Raw genomic sequence first — 16,454 nt, 5'->3', positions numbered from 1 at the left:
CACCTTGATAGAAACAAACCTTTCCACTATACCCTGTAAATTCCTTGTCCACAGAAACCCTGAGAGGTAATGCATAATTTTCGTATTAAGACACAAAATTTTGGAGTTAACTTTTAAATGTGTCTGTAGGGAACTAATATAGATAGAACCTGGAAGGCTCCTCCTCCACCTGTCTCCCCAACTCTCCACCTTCATTGTATACCCCTTTTTCATCCTTGTTGGTTACATTCTGCTTCCACCAAGCTATATCCAAAGCTATTGGATCCATTTTTGGTTCTTTCCTAATAAAACTTAAGAAATACCCTTATAGTCACTAGATTATAACTCCTTCAAGCCAATGATCCTCTTTTAGTAGTAATGATCACCTCTCACAGCATAACTTGAATATGTTGTCAGGTCAGGTAACATTCCTCTCCCAACTAGAGATGAGAATGCAGAAGGACAAAAGGGGAAAAAGGAGAAAGAAGGCTTTTCTGATACCACTTTTATGTCAAGGCAGGAACTGGCACAAAATTTTTTGAATAAATGAATAGTTACTATGACTTGGCATTAAGACTCACGTGGCTTCATGATGCACTTTGTTGAGCTTTATATTAGAACTGGTTTAGGTGTGGGTGGTCCAGAGACTGCCCCATTGGAGAGCAGTTTGAGAGATCTAGATTGGGCATAGTCACAAGTAGGGAGGTTTACTGAGGCAATCCAGGGAATCTGTGAGGTCTCAGTGGAAATTTAAGTAAGTACTTTCCTTATAAAACCCATGGGATTTTCCTGATTGCTAATCACCAAAGTTTTAAATCATGTCCACTATGATGAGCATAACTGTAGCCCTACATGCCCCAACTTTCACATGCTTCACCAACAGGCACTACCATCTGTTTACAAGGAAAATCACATGTACAAGTGAGACCAGAGCCTTCCTCAGGTAGACTTTATTAACAGTTCTCTAAACAACTTAAGCACCTTGGGCTCTGACTGAGAATTTTTGAACAACTAGCATTCAAGTGTTATTCTTTCTGTGGGTAACATTAACACTGCAAAAGGTTGTGCTGAAGCTGGTTGAAGTCTTTATCCTGGAGTCCAAGGACCTATGTTTGAATCTTAGAACTACTGATTTCTGTGACCATGGGAAACTTTTTGCCACTGCAGACTTTTGTTTGGTTATCTTTTGAGTGAGCCTAATAATAGTATCTGGGTTTACTGCATAGATGAAATGCCATTAGATGTTAAGTCATATATGGCATTATTCTTTTAACCTGGCACACAGTAAGCCCTCAGTAAGTGATAACTTACTAATATCATTATAAATATATTTCTTGGCAAAAGATACTTTTGATTCAATTGTCACTTGAAAACATCAAAGTCTTTCATTATTATGCATTTAATTTTCATACTTTATGATTTTTCTCAAAGCAAAACACTATAAATTAATCCTTTAAGTTTAATCTCCTTCATGAAGATTTCTCTGACACTTCCATTTCTTTTCTTTCTTGGAATTTCTGTTACTCTTATAACTAAGACATATGCCATCATATTTAATTTAAAATCCCTTATTTTTCTCACATGGTCCGGGGTGTGGTCTTGGATCCTTAATAGAATTTTAAGTACCTTGAGGAGAGATATCTTATACCACATCTGTACCATCTTAAATATTCTAGATAGTTCTAGGTAAAGAGTTAGACTCAAAAAATTTTGCTGACAACTTTTTATTTGGATATTATTAAAATAATATCCCTCCATTGAAATGGATCAAAAGGATAGCTCATGAGATGTCACTGATAGCTCTAGGATAGGTCCAGAGAGAGATGATCCCTGGACTTCATGAAGACCTAAAGGGATTCTGGCTATATATCACAGGTGCACAGGATATATGAGGTCCCCAGCACACATTCAGTAAAAGAATCTTGTGTAAGTTAACCAAATGATCACATGCCTTCTGCTCTTTCCCTGCCTATTGCTAGTCCAAAGTCAGTGGGATGTATCTGGAAAAATAGGGATGGGTCATATGCCTGGCTGTATGATCCACACCATTAACAGGGTTATCTCCTTTCCAGTAACTTCCAGATTTCTCAGCAGGCCAAGGGCTAGGGTCTGGACTAGAATAGAAAGTTGACAGACAACAGAATGCCATGCTTAAGCAGGACTGAGAGAATGGAAAAACTGATCCACAGGAGGTCCACCCTGCCAATTCAGCTGCAGTTGGAGGAAGTGCTTTCAAAACATAATGTGTGGAGGCTGGCAGATCAGCACAGGGAGACATGCCAAAGCTTGCAAGTTCTCTGAGACAGGGTGGATTCCACCTGGCTAAATCATAGCTCTCAAAAGCTTTGGTACCTCCCAACCACATGTATCACTGCCAATCTTTCAGAATGATCTAGATGGACCCTGTTAAAGGAGAGACCAAAGACAAAACAGTGCAGGTGCACAGAGAGTTAGTAGCCTGGTTTGTAGTGCCTTTCAAAAATATGTCATAAAATATACTAATTTATAATATAATTTTTAGACCTTAATGGGACCTAGGCCAAATGATAAACTCCATGAATGCCACTAGCATACAGACATTAAGCAACTAGGTTTCATAGCCCTTCTACTTGCTTATATCATCTAACATGTGAGAAGAATATGGCCATATTTCTACTGCATCCTGGATCAGTTTCATAAGTGACACACTCTGCAACAGAACCTTAAACAACCACAGTGCACAGTGACTATCCTATGGAAGGAGCTGGCCTGGTTTTTCTTGATTGAGAAGAAATAAACTTGTTCAGACAGATGACTTCATTCTGGTGACTGGGAGAAAATACAACAAAATGCTAACAAACATAAGAACGATGCCTGTTTCTTGGGGGAGACCTGTGTTGGAGGGCATGAAATAAAATTTTGATTAACACTCACAGAAGGATTTTTAACTTTATGCCTAAGGTAGCTAGCTGGTTGAAAAGCAAACTAATTCATTGGTTTGAAAACACTGAAATTATTGGCTTTCAGGTGAAAGAGAAAATGGAGTCTCTGGTTTGGAAAGAACAAACACATTAAGTTTATTCTGTCTCATTCATGGAAATCTATTTTTCATAGTATTTCATTAAAGTGCTTCATTTTCATAATATTCCATGAAAAAAAAAAAATGGAAAAGGGCCTAAACCTTGTTTCAGAGGAATTGGATCATGCTACCTCTTACTTTAGTCCTGCCAAACACACAGAGTCTCCAGACTCACAGTTAGTTATCACAGAGTGACAGTGAATCCTTAGAAACCCACCTGAGTGAAAAAGAGAGACCAATTTTTGATAATACAGTGAGACAATTTCCTTTTCTTTACCATCAGCTTCAAGTTTCCCTGTCTTTCTAATGTCAGGTCTGTGATCAGAGGATCCCTGAAAAGTCTTGTAAAGAAAACCCCACACTTTGACTTGTCATACATGTAGGACAATGAAGAGGCAGCAGCATGGAACAAAATCTCATCTTTTTCTGTGAGCAAGGGACCTTGATAGACTCTCAGACTGCGGGAAATATTACTTTTGACTTGGACTCACTTCTTAAAGGAATAAAGACAGCCCATTTCCTACCAGTGGGGTGGCAGAAAAGTTCATACTTCATGATACTTGGATAGTTTTGAAATTAAATTTTAGAACTTCAGAAGCTTGTATGAATGTTCTGAAATATCACTGCCCGAATATTTGTGTCAGCAATTCTTTTTTAATTCAAAATTCCATATTGGCAAGAAATTTTAGCACTAGAGTTTTATGTAAACTCAATTAAAATGCTGAATTAATAATCCTAACAGTCTTGACAGATGACATTTTGGAGAAACATGGAGCCATGAAGCCATGAAGGAAAGATACTTATTTTACTGGTTCTAGGGAAAGCCAGAACAAAGCAAAAGGTCAGTTATTTATGTCAAGTGAAATTCCAAATAGATTATAATTTAAATGAAAAAAAGTAGTAGAAAAAATTATAAGCAAGTTTTTTGTAATCTAAAGATAGGGAAGGACTTGCTGGGACATGACAACTAAAGCTGAAATCCCAAGGAAAACAGATTTACATAAAAATGAAAAATATATTCCACATTAGAAAAAACCATAGGCAGAGGTGAAAGACAAAAAGTACATAGCTCTATAATAAGAGAAATTATAAAAGGGGTATGTAAAATCAACAAGGAAATAGCAAATCAGGGGTGAAAAGAAGAAAAAATACAAATGGACAAAAAACAAATGAAACAAAGTCAAACTCACCATTGATGAAATAAATATAAATTAAAGGAATGCTTACTAACATCAATGGAAAATATTTTTTAAAATTTGGCAATAACCAAACACTTAGGGAATGAACCTTCTTGTATACCATAGAAGGGAATATGAATTGGTACCCATCATAGGAAGGAAAATATTACAATTTGAATCTGAAATCTCTCCTAAAGTCTCAAGTGTTGAAGGCTTAGTCCCCAGTTCAGAGATGGGTAGTAATTGGATCATAAGTGCTCTGATATCATCTGTAGATTAATCTATTAATGGGTTAATAGCTGAGTGGATTATTGGGAGGTGGTGGAATAGGTAGGAGGTGGGACCTACTTGGAGGGAATGGGTGCTGGTGATGGGGTGCCTTTGGGGATAATATCTTGTCCCCTATCCCTCTCTCTCTGCCTCTCAGCTGCCATAAGGTGAGCAGCTTTACTCTACCATGTGCTCACTACTATGGTTCTGCCTCACCACAAGCCCGCAGGGATAGGGGTCAAGTGACCACCAATTGAAACTTCTGTAATCATGAGTCAAAATAAATCTTTCCTTCCTCAAATAATTTTTTTTCACATATTTTATCACAGTAAGGGAAAGCTAACAGAAAATCTTGCAACTATTTTCTCAAAGTGCAAAATATGTCCACTCTTTTCCCTTGTCTTCCTAGTTTTGGGGATTATCTAAAGAAATATCTACACTTAAGCCAAGATATACATGTGAGATCCTCATTGCTAGTTTATTTAACATAAAAAGTGGAAACAATTCAAATACCTATATTTGAGGATGCTCAGGTTATGCACATAAGAAGTTTGCATAAGTTTTTTCCTCAGTATAGTCACACATCATTTGATGATGGCGATGTGTTCTGTGAAACACTTCCTTGTGTGAACATAATGTGCACTTACGTAAACCTAGATGATGGGTCAATCACTGGACATGACCTCTTGATGCAGTTAAGAGGTGCAATAGACACAGGATGTCTGAGGCTGCTGCTGGCACAACATGGCACAGTGCTTTGGAGTAAACTTTTTTATTTTTTTGTAAGTAGGAGTACAGTCTAAACTAATGATAAAAACGTAGTATAGTAAATACATAACCCAGTAACACCGCTGTTCATTCTCACTATCAAGAATTATGTACTGGCCATGATTGCATGTATTATATTTTTATATGACTGGCAGCACAGTGGGTTTGTTCACACCAACACCACCACACACATGAGTAATATGTTGTGCTATTACATTAAGACAGCTATGATGTCACTAGACCACAGGAGTTTTTCACCTCCATCATAATTCTATGGGAACACCATTGTATATGTAGTCTGTTCTTGGCAGTAATGTTATGGGCCACATGTCTGTATTTTGTTATAAAAATGAAAATACATGTATTTTCCATATGGATTCAATCATTGTTAACATTCTGCTATATATATTTATTTTTCTGCACAAACACACATACACACAAACACACACACACCCACACACACACACACACACACACACACACACACACGGTTCCATAGAACCGCCTGATTTATGAACCTCTCAAATCATTTATTATGGATCAGATTCTGTTTAAACATATGAGTGGAGAAGACCTCAGTCTCCCTACATGCAGTTTATTCTAGTTTTGGTCAACCGTCTAACAAAGTTTTCCCCTTAAATACATTCAAACCTGCATTTTTTGTGTGAGCTCTGAACCATATTTTAATATGTATTTTCTTCAGATTGAAGGATGCTGAAACATAAAATCTACTTATTTATTAAATCGGGGATATTTCAGTTCTAAATTTTATGTTATAAAAAGTCGTAATAATAACAACAAATCTTTGGCAGGTTTGTCAAAAACTAGATGGTTTGTGCCTGAGACTTTAGAAATGGAACTCTCTGAGGGAGCAGGCCCAGCACCCCATCACCTGTGGAACAGCTTTCCCTCTTTCAGTCATGAGGAAGAGCTAAGAAAAACACTGTGGTCTGGGAAAATTCCAATCTGCCAGGGAGGCAGATGCTAGGTAAGATGCTGTCAGGCATTCTGGTGCCGGTCCAGCTCCTTCAGAGCTCAGTTTCTTTATCCTCCTCTGTGTATCTCCGCCAACCCTGCTCCCTTACTGGGAAGGGTGAGGATTGTTCTCTTGCTACTTGGTGCAGATCATTGTAATCAACCCTCTTTTGTAATCTAACCCATTTTAGGGTTTGTGGGGTACGTGGGAGAGAGAAGGAGCTGGAGTGAGAGGTGGCTTTCAGCAAGGCTTCCCTATGAGATTCTTAGATTGGGCTTCAACATCTTCCCTTTCTCCTCCCCCTTCCTCCTTACTCCCATTTCTGCTGCTTCTCTTCTAGCGCTACTCTCCTTTCCTCACTGGGACTTTCTTCTGAGATTTCTTCTCTGTTAAAGCTGTCACTTATCTTAATTCCCCTATGGTTGAATAATTCAATTGTGAAATTGGACTTCCTTCTTCAGAGTTGTCCACTAGGTTCTATTACAAATAATAAAGTTCTTCCCAATTCTACCTTACCTCAAAATATTTCTGAGGAATTGAAGTTTCATAGACTTCTCTCAGCAGTGGTCGGGGGACAGAAGGTTTGTGAGTATTAGACTTGAACATGGATTTGGGCATCAGATTGAATGCTGGATTTCCTGCTTTCCATCTTGAGCATACTATGCTAGTTTTAATATTGGCCTCCTGAGTTAGGATTTGAGTGACCATGGGGTCAAGTTCCACAAGCTGGAGATGGTCTGAGTTTATAATGGACATGAGTAGGGGAAAGTTTTCAGCTTTCATTCAAAATTTATCTAAGGTTGTTAAAGGTTAATACATTTAAAAAGATTGAAGAATTATAATTTTTTCATAGTTAATTTGTCATGGGTGTTTTTGTATTGCTCTAATATACATACCTCTTCTCATTCTAAGAAAGTCAGAATTCAAGGCAAAGTCCAGGGATTCCTGTCAATTTTATTATGTATTTACTTTATAAATTATTCGTGGTTAGAATTCAGTACAAGTTCAATGTCAGATGAATTTCTATTTCAACATATCAAGATGAAAGAGTCCAAAAGGCACTGGATCATTGGAAAGGAAGTGGAAATGGAAAAAAATTAGGGATTTTTTTTTTTTTTAAGTCTGCTAAAGCAACAGTAGAACTGATGTTTGGAAGAGTCAACGCTTTAAAAACATATAGACTGCAGCTTATCTGACAACTATAGAGTAGTAAATATGTGCCAAAGCATTTCAACTGAAACAATATCCCAGAGTTATTAATGAAGAACACATATAATATACAAAAGGTATGATGAAAATAACTTCAGATATTAAAGCATTTATACTATGTTTTGAAACAAACAAAAGAGAAGTTATAGGTGAGGCAGAATGATGATTTAATAATGTCTCAAAGTCTAGTCTGGAATTTCAATTATAAAATTCTTGCATATTATGCTTAGGTTTCATATAATTTTTATTTAGTACCAGATCATTCCAGCACTACAAAGATATATATATATATATATATATCCATATCAGTTGCAATAATATGCTGCATGGACTAAAATAATTTGATCTGATTCCACTTTCCACATTAATAGACTATTTTAATTTAAGTATTTCATGTTTTTCAAAAAAGTATACCCTGGTCAAATTTTTGAAAACCAGTGTGCTGGGTAAGTCAATAGCTCTGTACTGAGCATCTGCACCATGAAGGGCAGCACATCTGACACTTAGGGGACTATAAAGAAGAAGAGCCTGCCTCTGTTTCTGGGGCCGTACAGTCTAACATTGATGTGTAAACTGCATATGTGTAGGATATGAGTAACCAGTTGTGAAAGATAAATAACATAAGGTAATGCATGAAGAGTGACAAGTGAAGGATGCTGCTAACGAGTCCAGTACTAGGAGCAGGGGATGGAGTTTTGTGTTGTGAAGATGGTAGTGCACTTCCCAGAGGAGGGGAGCTTTGAAAAAATTGAGGAATTCTTTTGCTTAGAGTGGCTGGGCTGATGTACTACAGATCTGTTCCCAACTTAAAGAAAAGAGAGAGAAAAACAAACAAACAAACAAACAAACAACAACAACAAAAAAACCTATTTGCTTACAGAATTCAGTTGTTTAAATGAGTTTCAATCCAAAGCAGGTGACATGAATTTTGCACAAATCATGACCATGACCACTTTGCCGTTTAGAAATAAGATGCTGTTGTAGGTTATTGTAACCAGATGGTATGTTGTAAATTACTTTAGAATTTTGAAATTGTCCAGTTGCATTTGTACACAGCTACTGTGTTTTCTCTAGGCAGAGTCAATCCAATGATTTTTATTCTTGTATACATGTTACCTTTTTTTACCCCCCACGGATACTTAGCAAAGCTGACCTCACTGGTTGAATATTTCTTTGTAGAATTCTTTAACAAAGCTGTTCACACAAATTAAAATTCAGGAGAGTTACAGAGGAAAGTTAAGTACCCAGAATTCCAGGCATGTTCTATACAAATATTTGTATGTAACTCTATGTAATCTTCACCTAATATGTCTGAGAGCCTTTACCAATTTATATTAATGTTAATTTTTCCACTTCATTGCAGCGCATCAAACTTTTATACAATTTAGGGCTCACTGATTTCCCAGTTTGTGCAAAACTGTCTTATGTCAAGAAATTTTCCAACTAATTGAAGGAGGTAACAAACTCTACCTTCCCAAAGCACAATCTTTTGAGATTGTCAATTTAAATCTTTCAACCTAATTCCATGTATCAATAATGGCTGTTACTTGGCAGAATATTCACAATTAATTTCATCCAAATGAGTAGTCTCTAGGAGAAAGAGGCTATGTTTGCAGGCTAGGACTTTGTAATAAAATGTCAATTAATTCTAGAACTATACACCTCTGAGATATTAAAAAAAAAATACAATCAAAATAAATTAATGGAGACATCAATACAGAGACAGACCCAGGCAGAAATATTCTTTTAACATGGTGCAAGAACATCCATTAAGAGGAATGTTGGAAATAGATGACTACATGTCGGTAAGAGTTGGTCCTGCCTGGTATGGAAAGAACTGTCTGTGGAACTCTCTGACTCACAGAAGGCTTTGGTATATGGAGAAGGGATGAAATCTACAGTTTGATAGATCTGTGTTCAAACTCACTCTTCTCTGCTTTAAGAGCTGTTTGAACTTGAGCATATTAAAAATTTTGGTGCTGTTCCCATCTGTAAAATGAAAGCCATACTGCTCACCCTAAGAACCGGTATAATGCTCTGCAAATGTCAGTGTCCCCACTTTCCCCTTCCTGTGTTGAACGAATGCTCAATCGAACAACTACATGATCAAACATCATCCATACGCTTTGGGAAAAAAGCCTTCTAAAAATGGAATAAAGAACTGTCTTAGATGGCTTTAAACATAAACCCAGAAGAAAGATTCTCACACATCTCTGCAGTTAGAAAGTAAATTCAGCCAGGTGGAAAATGATCTTTTTTTCCAAAAGAAACTTTGGATGGAAAGAAAGAAACTAGAGGTGGTACTAGAAAACAATGAGTTGATTGTTAAGAGTAATTAGTGGTAAAACTTAAATGTCAGGTTGTTTTTGGATCCTAAATCAACTGCAGTAACCCTATGTGAAGGTTTTTCTCAGTGGGTGGCAGCTGGCAAGCTTCTGAGATGTCTGGGTGTCCTGGGACAGGAAACAATACCATCCAGGCTACTCTGGACCTGGTGGGGACTGATAGCCCTGCATGCTTATTGAGAGTGTTCCTCTCAGGGAGTTAGGAAGGTCTGGATTTTGAGGAGACTGCTGCTGTGGCCCTGATAGAGTGGTCTGATAGTAAATTTCTAAAATTATTTCCTCTCCTGTTGCCAGAAGTTTTGCTCTTAGGCATTTCTTTCTTTGAATTAAAGTATTATTTTCAGATGTGCTCTTTTGAAGTGAAAAATCCCAATCAACAACAAAAAACAAAACAAAAAATGAATCCCACAAGAGAGCTTATTACAACCAATTTCTGTATCTTTCCTGAATTTAGTCTTTGAATGTAGTGGGGCTTCCCCTTGAACCCAGGCTTGACGTCCTCACAGGGTTTGGGCATGCTGGATGGGTCTGGGGAGATGGTGGGGCAGCTGACAGGACTGTGTGTATAGGCCAAGCACTTCACGGTGGAAAATTCATCCTGATGCACGGGAGCCAGACCTCATGCTTGGCTGCACCAGGAGGCCTTATAAGATGTTGAAGAGCAAAAATGATTCTGACCATGATGAAACTGTGGCACTTGTACTTCAACAGGGAACAGAAATAAGTAAAATTAGAAAAATGTATTTCACTAAAATCATAAACAGTGAAGTTTGAAAAACTCCTCTGAGGATTCCCAGCCTTAGGGATGAACTCATATCAGTGAGAGGCACTATGCTCCTTGGTCCACAGATTGCCTCAGAGGCACTGTGACCTGTGGATCAGGAGGCCTTGGGTGGAGCTTGGGAGCATGTGGTTTGCTTGTCTCTGGAAGTTCTGTGTTTCTTAAGCTGGGGAGCTTAAAAAATTCACACAGATTGTAGATGAAAAATGTATTTGTATGATCAGATTTGGTATCATATATGTAAAAAGAAAAAACACTCAAAGGCACAGATTTAAAAATTAGACCATATATCTGTTCCCTAAATGGTAAAATATAAGGATTCAGTAAAAGAGGAGGTCAGTGTAAAACAATGATTATGTTAAAACCAGCCACAGAAAGAACACTGTATAAATCCATTTTGACCAAAGACAGAATTACTAATGAAAAAGGAACTAGATAATGAAAGATGTGGGGAAAATTTTGGTAGAAAGATCTGTTTGAAAAGTCTGTCAAAATCTTGTCAGAAAATTTTACCACACAGAAAAATCAACTAAATGAAAGCATTTAGTAGATCCCTATATTCTCATAGTGGTATTCTTGCTTTCAGAATTATTTGATTCAATTCTATGACAAGTATACATTTTTCCTTTTAAAATTGAAGTTTTAATTTTTTTTTTTTGCCTAGATTTATAAAAAGTTGGTTTCAGTGTTCTGAAAAGCCTCTATTCTCATCATTGGCACTGTATTTGGTGGCAGTAATTTGAAGGGTGAGGTAAAATTCCTGGCTGGGATTTATGAAGTTAATGCAGGAATTAACTCAAAATACTCAAGGACTCAAATAATGTGACATTAGAAAAACAGCAAGTTGTTTTAGTCATCAAGCTATTAATATCATTAAAATAGCTGAGAATAAGACCACAGGAATTGGAATCTTTGATGGGAAGGAGAGTGACAGTTGCTGAAAGGGATGGAAAGGACACAGGAGAGATTTGGACAGCCCAAAGCTGTGGTGGCAGGGAGGAGTAATGGCGTGGGCAGGGAGCAAGGGAGAGGAGGGATCCTGTAATCCCCAGCTCAGACCTACCCCTTAGAGACACACACTCAGGGTTTCCTAGGAGATTCATGTGGCAATTTAAAAAAAAAAAAATATTTTGAAAGTAAGTGGTAGGCTTAGAAATTCAAGCACATTACCAAACATTGCACATGGTACTCAGTTACAGTGATTACATTCTGAAGAAACTGGGGTAGGTTTTGGGAATTATGAAAACTGGTGACTTTAGCACTTTTCCTCTCCTCTTCAATCCAATTCAGCAGATCCTAGCAAGCATTATTATGTGCTAGGCACCATGCTGGCCCTAGGAATAAAAAGGCAAACAATGAATGAATGCTTGAAGAATGATTTTGATGGATAAATAGATTGGCCAGTTTTGGGTAGAACTACATGAAAGCATGAAAGATTTATTAAAAAGAACATTTGTCAGATAAGGAAGAGAGGAACAGCGTTTCAGGAAGTGCCATGACTTCTTCAGGAAATGGCAATTTGGAGTTGGAATACAGGTTGTGAAAAAGAATCTAGTGAGAAAGATTGTAAATATGATTATAGTTATTATTTATTGAGCACTTTCTTAGCACATGAAACTAAGCACTTTAAAGTCTTAGTACATAAAGCTAAGGTTATAGTTAGATTATGAGGCCTTAAATGTTATGCTCAGACATTTATGTACTTTTAAATAAATATGTTGTACTTTGTTATGGGAACAAGTAGAGAATGATTCCCTGTGATTGAATTTTGAAGGAGTTCAAAAGATTTAATAATCCAATCATGACATTAATTATTGAGTATTTATATTGTGTCAGTCATTGAGCTAAGTGTGTTAAGCATTATCTCATTTATTAGGTCAGTGTTTATTACACTAGGATATCAAGATACAATGAAGGGTTTGATTAGATTTATAGTGATAGGGATAGAAAAGAATCAACAATTTAAACAGCCTTCTGGAAAATATTTCAGAACTTTGATTATTTATTCATTCACTCATTCAACAAACTTTTATTGAACCACTCTTTCCCAGGTGGAGTTAGGTGCTAGAAACCAGTTGTTGGTGGCAAGCTTACTATGTATCAAGAACTGTTCCAAGTGTTTTGCCAATAGGTGCACCTTATTTTTGTCATTATTTTGGATAAAGAATAGAGAGAAATTAGATGATCTCTCCAAGGCCAGATAGTACATAGGATTTAAATCACACAGCATGGCTCCAGAATTGGCATCCTGGAACAATCTATACTACATCTCACAGTGATAAGGCTGGAATAAGTGTCCCCGAATGCCCATGTCACCAGCCTGTGGCACTATTGAAAGGTGGTAGAATCTTTAAGAGGTGGGGCCTCCTGGGAGGAGTTAGTTAATTGGGTGCATGCTCTTCAAGGGCATATTGGGATCTTGCCTTTTCTTTTGTTTCCTAGCCTCCATGAGGTGAATGGGCCTCTTCCACCATGCATTTTCACCAGGATGTACTATGCTGCCACAGGTCCAAAGCAACAGGACCAAGTGGCCACAGACTGAAACCACTGAAGTCACAAGCTCAAATAAATCTTTCCCTTTATTAAGTTGGCTATTATAGGTATTTTGTCTGGGACAGCTAACACCAAAAATTGGTACCAAGAAGTGGGGCTGTTGCTGTGCCTACTTCAGATAATGTGGGAGATTCTTTGGAATTGGTTTGTGGGAAGAGTTTGGTTAAGCTTGGCAAAGTAGACTAGAGAAAGCCTAGAATACTATAAGCAGAGCTTATTAGAAGATTCTGGTGAGGACTCAAAAGACCAGAATTCTGGTAGAAATGTAGACAGTAAAGATCGAGTTCGTGAGGTTTCAGGTTGGAACGAGGACTGTTTTGGAAACTGGACTAGAGTCCATCCTTGTTATACATTACATTGGTAAAGAATTTGAATGCTTTTTTTCATGTTCTCAGATTTTGTGGAAAGCTGAGTTCACAGGTGATGGGCTAATTTATCTGGTGGAGGAAATGTCAAGGACAGAATGGTGTTCATGCAGTGACATGAATATTACTGACTCCTTTTAGCCAAATTTACTGCATGAGTCAGGAACAAAGAGAAGCAAAGAAGAAAATTTGGAAAACGTTCCGATTGGCCAGAAAAGGAGAGCACCTAAAAGGACTTTCAAGGTGGGTACCATTGCTAAGAAGATTAGCATACTGTGCACTGGGAAAATTAGAAAAATGTGTTGAAGGCAGCTCAGAAATTGGTGAGACCCTGCCCAAAGCAGGCTCAAAGGTATAATCAGGTGTGGTGGTGCATGCCTGTAATGCCAGAAACATGGGAGGCTGAGGTAGGAGGATCCTAAATCTGAGACAATCTTAGCAACTTAGTGCATTCAGGGTTGGAGTGGTGAGCAGGGAATGCTGCTCAGAGATAGGGTGAGTAACCCTGGGTACAATCTCCAGGACAAAAAAAGAGGAAACCCTTTTATTTTAAACATTTCAAACACTCGCCTTTGTGAAGAGAGACCCTGGTCATGATGCTTCAGGGACACCTAAAAAGTGGTTTACCTGTGATTGATTTCCAATATTTGGCAGTCAAGACAAGAGAGGACGCTGTGGATGTGGTTCATAAAGGCCAGGTACAATCTGCACTGATGGAACACCTGTCATCACCCACATGGTGCTAGTTTTACAAGCATGCAGAATGCTTTCATTACGGAGTCATGGAGGCTTCCACCAAGACTTCAAAGGAAAGCCTGAGCGACACGTGGCAGGTTCAGAGTCCCTGTAGGCAGCCCCTGTTAGGACAATGTCTTGTGAATCTGTGAGAGTAAAGCTAAATCTGCAATGGTGACCCAAGGAAGTTAAAGATGCCAGGAACATGGAACACCTGTCAAGAAAAGCCAATAGGCAGTGAGCAGAGCCAGCCCAGGAGAGTGGCCATGTTGGCTTCAGCCAGCAAAGCCACAGGGGCAGGGCTGCCAAAACCTTTTGGAATTCTCATCATATCACTGTGTGCCCAGATGCTAGACATGGAATAATATTACTTAACTTTTGCCCTGAGAGTTTCAGCTTTGCTTTGATTTAATCCTTGCTTTCTTCTCTTTTGAAATAGGAATGTTTACCTTGTGTTGTATCTTTGAAGTATGTAACTTTCTTTTTTGTCTTTATAGCTGAGTTTGCCTTGATTCTCAGAAGAGATTTGGACTTGGAATTTTGAGCAATGCTGGAACTGTTAAGACTGGAAATTTTTGGAAATGGAATGAATGTATTTAGCATAATGAGATAGACATGAGCCTTTCGGGGCAAGAGGTGGAATGTTGCAGTTTGGATAAGTATTCCACAAAGGCTAAAATGTTACATGCTTGGCTCCCAACCTGTGGTGCTTTTGGGAGATGGTGGAAACTTTAGGAGGTGGGATTCATAGGAGTAAGTTAGGTCTTTGGGGGAAATGTTCTCAAAGGAGATGTGGGAAGTTGGTCTCTTCAATTCCTCTCTTTCATTCTCAGCTACATGCTTCTGCCTTGGCACAGGCCCAAAGACAATGGACCAACTGATCATGGACTGAGACTTTCAAAACTGTGAACCAAAACAAACATTTCCTATTTTTAATGTAATTATCTCAGGTGTTTTGTTACAGTGATGGAAATCTGACTAACACACATAGGTAAATAAAATCTCTGACTTCAAATATATAATTTTTTAGTTAGGGGAAGGATATGGAAGCAAATAACTAAAATACTCCTTGAATATAATTCTAGTATATGATATGATACTTCTAGGTTTTTACTATTATGAATAAAACTGCTATAAACATGTATGCACAGGTTTTTGTGTGAATATAGTCTTTGTTTCTATGAGATAAATACCTTTGAGTTCAAATGGTGTCTGATCATACAGTAACTACATGTGTGAACATACTTGTAAAGCGTTTTCTAGAGTGGTTTTCCCCTTTTGTGTCTCTGGTATCAAACTCTTATCGTGAAGTTCTCTATACTCTTATCAGCATTTAGTTTTGTCATTATTTTTATTTTAGTCATTCTGATAGATGTTTAGAGATATGTCATTGTGATTTTAATTTTCATTGTCCTAGTGGCTAATATGTCAAACATCTTTTTCCTGTGCCTATTTCCCATCTGCATATCCTTTTTAGTAAGGTATATTCTCATATCTTTGACAATTTATTAATTGGATTTTTTCCTACAGGGTTTTGAGAATTCTTTATATATTGCAGTTACTAAATACTAGTCCTTCATTGGATATTTGGTTTAAAAATATTTTCTTCATTCTGTGACTTGTCTTTAATAGTATATTTACATAGCAACATTTAATTTTATGAAGTCCAATTTCTAAATTGTTTGTTTGGAATCAAATCTAAGATTTTGCCTTGCTAGATTCTGAAGGTTTTCTTCTATGAGCTCTTCTAAAAATTGTATAGTTTTACATATTCTAATTAAGTCTATAACCCTTTCTGAGTTATCTTTCTCTTAGTGATTTTAATTTTATTTGCTGTTAGAGAGCACATTCTGCATGACTTCAATACTTTTAAGTTAATTGAGGTTTCTCTTATGGTCCAGGATGTGGTCTATCATGGTGTATGCATGGTCTATTTTGGTATATATACTGTGGTCCCTTGAATAGAATGTGCATTCTGCTGTCACTGATGGATTGTTTTATAAAAAATAATGAGATTCTGGTAGTTTTATATCCTTGCTGATTATATATGTAGTTGTTCTATCAATTGTTTGGAGGTAGGTGTTGAAGACAACAACTAAAATTGTGGATTTGTTCTTTAACCTGCCTGATATTTTACAGATCTGTTGTTTAACACCCATATTTTAGTATGGCAATGTCTTTTTGGTGGATCGATCCTCTTATCATTATATGATGGTCTTCTTTGACTTTGGTAATTT

General features: G+C 37.4%; 1 long non-coding RNA gene across 1 annotated transcript in view; it reads left to right on the top strand.

Annotated features, from left to right (window-relative positions):
- Window positions 1-15,915, top strand: part of LOC306669210 — a 90,469-nt gene extending 74,554 nt beyond the window's left edge. Inside the window, exon 3 of the long non-coding RNA XR_013766059.1 lies at window positions 14,715-15,915. This is a non-coding gene — a long non-coding RNA (uncharacterized lncRNA). The remainder of the gene's footprint in view (window positions 1-14,714) is intronic.
- The last annotated feature ends 539 nt before the right edge of the window (window positions 15,916-16,454 follow it).

The sequence above is a fragment of the Sciurus vulgaris genome (assembly GCF_902686455.1).
Source record: "Sciurus vulgaris genome assembly, chromosome: 1".
NCBI lineage: Eukaryota > Metazoa > Chordata > Mammalia > Rodentia > Sciuridae > Sciurus > Sciurus vulgaris.
The sequence above is the reverse complement of the archived record's forward strand: the minus strand, read 5'-3'. Positions and strand labels throughout refer to the sequence as shown.